The 9,828-nt window shown below is 30.5% G+C and overlaps 1 long non-coding RNA gene across 1 annotated transcript; it reads left to right on the top strand.

Annotated features, from left to right (window-relative positions):
- Positions 1-9,084: 9,084 nt before the first annotated feature.
- Positions 9,085-9,448, top strand: LOC126776952 (uncharacterized). The gene is made up of 2 exons (XR_007670000.1): positions 9,085-9,132; positions 9,295-9,448. It is a non-coding gene; the product is annotated as an uncharacterized LOC126776952 (long non-coding RNA).
- Positions 9,449-9,828: the final 380 nt, after the last annotated feature.

The raw sequence follows: 9,828 nt of genomic DNA, 5'->3' as shown, positions 1-9,828 counted from the left end.
TAGGGGGGAATATCGTAATGTTTTGGACGAATACACTCATGGTTATCTTTATACGAACGAAACTTATAAATTAGCGTAAAATCAACTATTAAAACAAAAAATACTTAATCAAATAATTAAAAAAACAAAATAGAGATAAAAATATAAATTCCGTAATTAAAGGGAGAATCACTGCAGGCAAATTAACGATCAACTATGGAATGAGAGATTAAACAACAAGAGAACACCAAAATGACGGCATATACGAAAATGCAGCTTATTATCTCTCATTCCGTGATTGAGGTACACTTTTCCATCAATTAAATAGTTGTGAAATATTAGCAAAACTGGCTTTATTCCGAAGTTGTGTTATTCTTTATCAAAACATCACAGATCCAGAAATTTTTTTTACAGATTTAGAATAAGTCACAAGTGTCAACCAACTATTTCTAAATGATTTTCTAAATGATAGTCGCTTTAAAAATCTACATTACTCTATTATACATTCCTAATGAAATTGAAAGTGGATACAAAGACAGACATATTTTCTGGAATGTTATAATTACAATTTCACAGTAATCAAGTGAACGATCAAAAGGGGAAATAACCCACTGCCATACCTTAAGGGCACATTATACCATCTGGGCTAATGCAATGTCATGCTAATTAAGAAAACATTCTTAATTACAACCGTTAAGGGAGACGATATTATTTTTAATCCAAATCATAATTATAATTGCTTTTAAAAATAACTTAGAAAATACAAAGATGATCTGTACTCCAGAAGGAATGGTCATGTATCGTAAAGAATAGGGAATTATGGAATGAGAGTAAAGAGGCTTTGCCCAGCAGTGGGACACGCCAGAATGATATATCAAACTATTTTTTTTTTAATTTGATTTCTATAATGATATAATTAATAAAATCTATTAAACTCTAAAGTCAACCTTTTGTTCTTATTAACAATGGTCAGATTACAAATTATTATATTATAATAAATATATAAAATATATATATATAATGTAACTTATTTATTTTACATAATGTATATACAAACTTAATTATTATATACATAAGTCTATACAATAAAATGGTACTCTAAAGAATTACTGTATAGGATGTAATTACTGGAAAAATCGCATACATATGAGTACAAACACGGGAAAAATAAATTATATGGCTTTATAGTCAACTAATAAAATAATATAATCCTAATATTTTGCAAATCTCATGGAGCAGTTGGATGTTCAGTTTTAAATTCATCACTACCGGATTTACACATTTTCATCGCCAAGTTTTGCCGCCCATATTCCCACAGTTGTCAGTGTCAGTGTCAGTTGAAATTGCACAAATAGTTTATATATCATTTATATTGTTGGCAAGATGTCTTAAAAACATCTTTTTCGAGACCGTTTACAGTTTTTTTATATTTGCTACCCACAAATTGCCCGCCCTAGACTTACGCTTACTCAGCCAGCTGGCAAACTCACCACTGGCCTTTAGGTAAACATAAAATCAACTATAAATATAAAATATACTAAATGTACAGACATTTTTATAATGTACAAAATTAAAATTAAAAAAAAAAACAAAATACACATTACAAATTTATAGCAAAAACACGCCGTCTAAAAGATTGTCCTGTTGCATTGTACCCAAGACGCTGGCACTATTGCCTCTCTGCACCGCTAGACTCAGCCTGGGCTAAGTAAGCTAAACAGTTTCAACAAATATTTCTATTTTTAAAATTATAAGCTCCATAACACTAATAGTTATATTAGCTTTAATATTACTGTTGAATGTTGACATAGCATTTAAATAACGCGTGCCCGCTCAATATTGTCCTAATTAATTCAGCACCCGCCAGGTGGCGTGGCAGATGGACATGAACAAGCCACAGATAATATATATGTTAAAAGACCCTGATGACATGCGGTTTGATCAATCGAATTTAAGTCTGTTTGTTTAGATTAAACTGATTTATCTAAAAGTTAATAAGGTTTTTTTATATTTTGAAGTTTCAGTTAAACAATTAGACACGTCTGGAGAAAGACAAAGCAAAACTGAAATATTTACTTCTATTTTCCTTATTTATAGTTTTTGGTAGTGTCGTTTGAGGCTTTAAGCCTACAATTACTGCGCTAATATGAACAAAGTCTTGTGTGAAAAGCGTTACAGATTGCTAATTGAAAATTCGCGTTTATTCAAAAAAAAAAAAGGAAATCTAGCGATAGAATGAAAAGTCATCTATCCTACCTCCACGCTCATAATGAATCTATAACTTATTGTATTTAAAAAGTATATTATGTGCCTCTATCTCTCTTACACAAAAGATAAAAGAAAAAGTTTCTGTGAAAATCAGCTGGATCAAAAATACCTAGTAGTTAAGGTAGTCCAATCTTCTAAGAAACTTGCATATGCCCGAACAAAGTAAGGGGTGGGGTGAATTGTAATTAATAAAATTACCCGGTAACGTACCGGGGCTGCGCATAAAATTGACCATAATATCTTTATCTTGCATCTAAGACAATGACGTCACACCCCACCCAGGTGCATATTTTACTGGTAGTTAGCCATATCATAAAGAGCTATGAATAAATAGAACTGACGAGTAATAAAAATATATCACAAGTAGCTTTTATACGCAATAACAATCTATGAAAGAGAATTGGGATATTTATAATTATTATAATGAACTAATTAGAAAATGAACGAAATGTTAATAATATCTCTGTTGCATTCCTATTTTCAGTGAAAAGATTTAATGATTTATCATACAGTTAAAACTGGTTTAATCTAGTTATTTATAAATAAATAAAATACTTACCTTATTTCGAAGAAAAGCTTAATCAATTAAAATATAATTTTCTTAACTCTATGATAAGTTGCCTTTATACGGAAGACACAAGGGTTGTACAAAATTACTTTTTTTTTCCAATTAGTTACCCACCTGGATCGTGCCTTACCAAGACGTTTGGGGTTAAAATTTATGGCCATAACGAACCTCCTTACACCTTGAGGGATAAAGGTTTAAAAACAAATTATAACTAAAGGCTTATAATAATAACTTATACAATATTCGTTCTTGTTTATATATAATAACTTGTTCGTCTAGATACAGGGTAAAAGCCTCAAGTCAGACTAAAAAAAAAGAGTTCTATCAATAATTTCTCAGTAGCAGTTCAGAGTCTGGAAATCATACGGAGCCACGGTTTACGTGCTTCCCGAGGCATGGGAGTGTAAGCAATTTTTACTACTAGCTAGCTAGTCTCCTAGAGCTTTTCATTTATTGTAAGCTTTGTGTATATCTTGAAATGAAACTACTTTAGGCAAAATATCTCAAATAAATATAACGAATTTTATTTCGAAACGTTATCAATAAGATATACCTTTTGTACTTATACATGTGCACTTAATTTATTCGTGTTTTAATTAGATTTAATTAAAATTGGTAACTATCAATCTTTACTATTGATTACATTAATATAACATTAATATATATTATATTCTTAATTTGAATAGGACGTTCTATGCACGAATGCTTATCTCCTGGTTGGCGATGCGAATAATTTATACGCGACGCTGCAAATTAGTATGTTTTCATTTTGGAAAGGATGCCCGGATGTCCGTTCGTGGCTTCGAATTTGTGGTTTACAAATGAGGTGATATATCCATTTGTTAACTGCCGTTGATTGCTTTCTGGAATAGTTATCAAGGTAATAATTAAAGATTTAAAATAAGAATTTCAAAATAATTACATAAATAATATATACTATGTAAAAAAATTAACGTTTTTTTTTTCTAAGAATGGAATTGCTAATTTTCTTATTAATCCCTACAATTAAGCGTAAAACTTAAAGGAAAAAAGCGTGTAAGGATTGGGGATGACAATAGACCTTTGGTTAAGTATCGAACCTACGATTTTTACACCGCTAGACGGCCTGTAAGTCATTGCACTATATTGCTATTGACACTTTAACTTTATTAATTTATCTTGTATATATAATAATTTATATTTCGAGTGCATTATGCGTACGTATACGAAGGGTAATAATCAAGGCATATTAGAGACATCTCGTATTGAGAAGCAAAACTTAAAACAATGTATGTAGCGCCATCTGTTATCAGATTGAAGTTACTAATAATTACTAAGGTAAATATTTTATTGACAGTTACTGGGTCAAGTATGATCCTGGATTTACAGGTCAGTATTGACGCGACAAAATAGTTTCCCAGTTAGAATATATCCGGGTAAAGATGAAACTCTCGATGTCCTCCTACTGGCTTTTTGCCAGAGAGGGTGAACGCTCACTGTCTATATTTGATTTCTTTTCCTTTATATATTATTTGGCTGAGATATTGCTTACAATATATATTAATATAGAATTATAAACAGAAAATCCTATCTAAGATTTACATTTAAATTAAGGAATAACAGCGGCAAGCAATTAGTTCAGGTATTAGCACTTTTCATTACAATACTGCCACCAAAAATTTAGTTTCAATTATTTATTATACAAATTGTTTTTAATAAAGAAACCAAACGAACTTGTTGTGTTCCCACTACATAGCATTACTAAATCGTTTGTGGGATGACGTATAATTTTTTTTTTCTTGGATCAAAAAAAAACACGAGTAGAATTAAAAAACACTTAAAGAATATTTTTTTGGTGTCAAACCTCTACCCAAATCTATAACAAAAAACTAATATAAGATATAATGATAAACCATTAGACCATTTACTACTTTTTACCACTGACTGACTTGAGCTTCAATCCGATTAATTTGAAATTTAGCACAGTTACTACTTTCGCGACGCATTCGCTCACTAAGAACGGATTTTACGCAAATTCTATCTATAATTGTCATTTTACCCATACGAAGGTAGGGTGGGACAGCTAAAACTAATATAAAGCTTAGAAACTATAAAACTTAATCAAAACAATAGGAAGATACGCCAAGGACAAAAATGCAGTAGGAATGCGAAATCAGTTAATGAATTAAATATACAAATAACATTATACATAAATGCCTTGTTATACATAGTATAAAGTGTCTGAAAAATTCGTCCATATTAAGTCGAAAATATTTATTAAAATAACATTTAAGATGTACACAATACAACAGATGCACTGACAAGCTGCAGCAAACAATAGCCAATCAAAAACGTTCTGCCGCGCATGCGCTCATCATTCATACATCTAACCCCATGTTTGATAATACTTAATTAAAGGTTTTTGTGCAGATGAAAAGAATTTAAAAAAATAATTTCATCTTTAAAATTATACATATTGTGACAAGCGGTTTTACATCTTATAATTTAATATCGTTTTTGAAGGAAAAAACATGAAATAGCTTTTGTAGACTAATGCATATATTCGACATAAAAAATAAGAAAGTAATATGAAGCTATTTATAAAACAAAATATTTATTTAAATTATATCATACATTTATGGTAACGAAATATTATTTAAATTAAATAAAGGTAATATTTGGATATCAAGCAATTACAGTTTATCAGGTAAAACGGTCCAACCTTGTGAATCGAATATATTGAACTTGAGCCCGGTTTCAAATCCTTAATTTGTTAAAAAATACTTAGGTAAATATTGTCACATATATATTGTACATTCACCTAATTTAAAAGCATGGTGAAATTAACTACTAAACATCTAAAGAATACCTGCCCAGCAATATATATATTATTAAGCGCTGTGCCAGTAATTGATAGTATATAGACCACGCGTAATTTTTTGTAAGATAATTAGTTTTAAATAGCTCGTTATTTTTCATTATATTTCGTTTAATCGTTATTAATTTTGAAGTGTAATATAACGTGGCAACATATAAACTTGCACCTTTCACCATTTATAAAATGTTCAGTTTTTGTTTAAGCTGTATAACGTCGACTGTTGACAATATTTTTTTCTTTTACCAAATACCTGGAATATCATTTAAATAAACACACGCCTACAATAAATAAATATATATACTTTTTTGTACCACGTCCAATAACCAGATAAGAAAAATAAGGTATTAAAATATGGGCTTGAATAAATAATTAAATCCGTCAACAATGGGGCATGCGATGTCGTGGTTCTTAAGTGTCAATTTTATACATTTTGCATATAAATGCTTTTGAAATAACTCCTAATTGGGCAATTGTTAAACTTTTTGCTAAATCTTATTGTGAGCTGGCACGGGTGATACACGAGACTCTTTGTTAACCAGAAAGTTTGATTTAAATGCAGTATTCAGAAATATTCCAACGAAAGGATTGAGAAAAAAATAAAATTATTATTGTATTTATTTGATATTTATTCTAAGCATTATTATTATTACTTATTCAATTTAAAATATTTTGTTTATCTGTGTATCTCGTTTAACGATTGTCACGTTCGCTGATCCCGTTTTTTTAAACATAAAAAAAAACAATAGCAATTGCATGCTGTTCGTTAGATTCAATTTAACTTTTTATTTCATTTTTAAAAATTCAATTGTTTTTTGGGACTTAGGACTACAGTATTTATGACTTCAGTTGTTTTTAGAAGAAATAATTAATACTTACGTAATTTTTACGAATTTAATTTAATAATGAGGTTCACTAATACTTCAGCGACTTCAAAGATAATGTAATGAAACTACTTATACTTTTGTGTTTTTTAATCCAAGATGAATAAACTAAGGTAAAATTTTTATGAGGCCGAATAAAACGATACGCCATAGCCAGATTTTTCTTCGAAAAAACTCAGAACCCGTTTTTTTTTACAGAACAATTCGGACCTCTTTTATTATTAGATATAATTTATTTTAATCAATCTTTTTTATCCAAAAAATTATTATATAATCGGCATCATAAATCAATTTACTTATATTTTAGGTTAACAATGATTTTACGTAGTTTTATAAATTAGTCTAAGTTTATTTATATTTTTTCTCAGGCGGGGTCTTAAACGTGTCAGCCATAGTTCATATTAATTAATTAAGGCTTGAGTAGCTCCCTCTCCAGAATGACCTCCCCTCGACGAAATACATTGGACCTGTATCACAAATATTGGTTCAAACTGTTTTTCCAGACGTAAGAGACAAGCGTTTTTGTTCTGTCACAGATAAAATAATATTTTATATCATTACCATTCTAATTTGTAAGATGTAGATAAGCAAAATATATTGGTACATAATAATAAAATCAGCAGTGCGATTATGCAAGAACTCACTTCACTACTTACCTGTGAAACGTTGACAACCGACTTATGGTGATATACTATTTTGATGCGCGTGTTCTTAAAATATTATAATTATAATGGTCAATGTCGCATATCACTTTTCCTCGTTTTACGTCCGATTCCTGCCGTGATTCTCGTGTTTGTTACAGAATAGCCATACAGGTATAAGAAGTACATTGAATGAAGGACAAAAGAAAATATTATTACATGTGCAATATTTAAAGTAAAAGTAACAGCTTGTTTATTTCCCACTGCTGGGCTATCGCCTCTCCCTTTTAAAAAGGTTTGGAGCTTATTCCACCACGCTGCTCCAATCTCGGTCGTTGCATGCAGGTTTCCTGTGTGTTCGTTCATCGCCAAGCACGAGATGAATCATAAACACAAAGCACTTTAAATGGTGCTTACATGTGCAATAACCCGCGATCATCGGAGATTCACGCGTTCCTACCATTGGGTCTCGATATTCAATATTCAAATTGAAATAGTTAAGAATATTCATTAAATTTTTGAATTGAATAATAATTGTTACAAGGCCTTGGTTAATTATGATTACTAGACTATTGGTTAGATGTTTTTCTAATTGAACAATTTAGTACCTAATAACCATGAAGTAATAAATAGATTTTTATTTAAGTTTATACATATATAACATAGCTATAGGAGTCATGTAAAATGTAATAAAAATATTGTGATACTTGATGGTAGGATTATGTGCAAATCCGGCTGGGTAGGTCGGCAGAATATATGATGGTGGGACAAACAGCTATACTTAGTATTGTTGTGTTCTAGTTTGAAGGGCGAGTGACCTAGTGTAACTACACCAGGGACATACAATCTGGCACTGGTGGTAAAGCTTTGTGCAAGCTCGTCTGGGTAGGTACCACCCACTCATCAGATATTCTACCGCAAAACAGCAGTACTTGGTATTGTTGTTTTCCGGTTTGAAGGATGAGTGAGCCAGTGTAATTACAGGCACAAGGGACATAACATCTTAGTTCCCAAGGTTGGTGGCGCATTGGTGATGTAAGCGATGGTTGACATTTCTTACAATGCCAATGTCTATGGGCGTTGGTGACCACTTACCATTAGGTGTCCCATATACTCGTCCACCTTCCTATTCTATAAAAAAATAATAATAACATCTAATTGCCAAGGTTGGTGGCGCATTGAAATTGTAAGGAATGCTTTATATTTTTTAGCAATGTCTATGGGCGGCGGTGACCACTTGCCATAAAGCGGTCTATTATAAATAATGAAAAAAATAAGGTTCCACTTTAATATATCAAACAAAAATGCTAATAATACGATATAATTACATGGTGTACATGTAAAAAATATCTTTGGCTAATTGAATGGAAACTAATTACCGTAATATCTTTAGAAGTCTTCCCCTTTTTCCGTATTTATATTTCTAAAACGTACATATAATGGTTCCTTAGCGACTGTTTAGTCGAACACTGATTTCTCTCTTTCTATCATTATTGATGTGACATTTGAAAGAAGAAGACACAGCGTTGTTTAACAATCACTCGTCAAATAATTTGTTTAGGTTAACTAGAATATGATTAAATAAAATACATTGTTTCATTATAATCACAAGGCTATAAGCAAGGACTAATAATATCAATAATAAAGAAAGGAAACATCTTAATATTTATATATCTCATAAGCGACAAATACAACACTCGATATAATTACGATTTGATATCCCAGACGTGTGTCGCAAACCTTGGTAGCAATTGGAACCAACACGTGGGGGCCTATTGATTGATGCGCGTAGAATTTGCGCATTACCTCCTCTATAAAAGCTGTCCGGGATCTAAAGCGTTCTCATTCCCGACAAGGCACGCCTTGCAACAGAACAGAATTTAACGTGCGCAATTAAAAGCGGAAATATATCTAGTCTTTACTGAATGAAAATGAAAGGTAATCTATTTTTATTTATATTCTTTTACGTTGTTTTTTGTTTATGGCTAAGGAGTTTAATGTTTTTAATTATATTTTTTTAATCATGGTTGTTTCAAACTTTTAGTAACAAAAACGCTTATGCCAGTTTAAATTATGTCTAATTTTTTTTTACATTTTCAGGTGTGGAAGTAATTCAACTGGCGAAGAATCTTCGTTCACGTAGAAGATGACGCTGAACGGGGTGCCTAAAAATACGTCACAAGTCACAATAATTTATCGAGATATTCAACGGTTTTGTTGTTAAGTTGAAAACAATAAAACAATATTAATATTTTATTATCGTTTCATTTAATAAACTTTCACAATTTATATATGATAATATAACTAAACTATTTGATATACAAACAGTATAAAATAATAATTGTTAAATTAGACTTTTAACGCCTTTAACTTTTTTGAAACTTATACATCATCCAATTCTTTGCTAAAGCTTGATAAATAGGCGCCAAAGTATAAGTGGCAATAATACAGAAAAAATACTATTTACTTATAAATTCTCCATTATAAAGCTATAGTAGTATTTTCTTTTATTAATTAAACTACATGCTTGACAAAGTAATTAATACTTAACTTATTAGGATAAGAACAAAATGGCGTAATACTATTTGAAATTAATAAAGGTTATTTTATTATTGAATTGATAGATTGAGAATC

This window comes from Nymphalis io, chromosome 21 (genome assembly GCF_905147045.1).
Source record: "Nymphalis io chromosome 21, ilAglIoxx1.1, whole genome shotgun sequence".
Taxonomy (NCBI): domain Eukaryota; kingdom Metazoa; phylum Arthropoda; class Insecta; order Lepidoptera; family Nymphalidae; genus Nymphalis; species Nymphalis io.
Note: the sequence above shows the minus strand (reverse complement) of the source record. Positions and strands in the feature narration are given on the sequence as shown.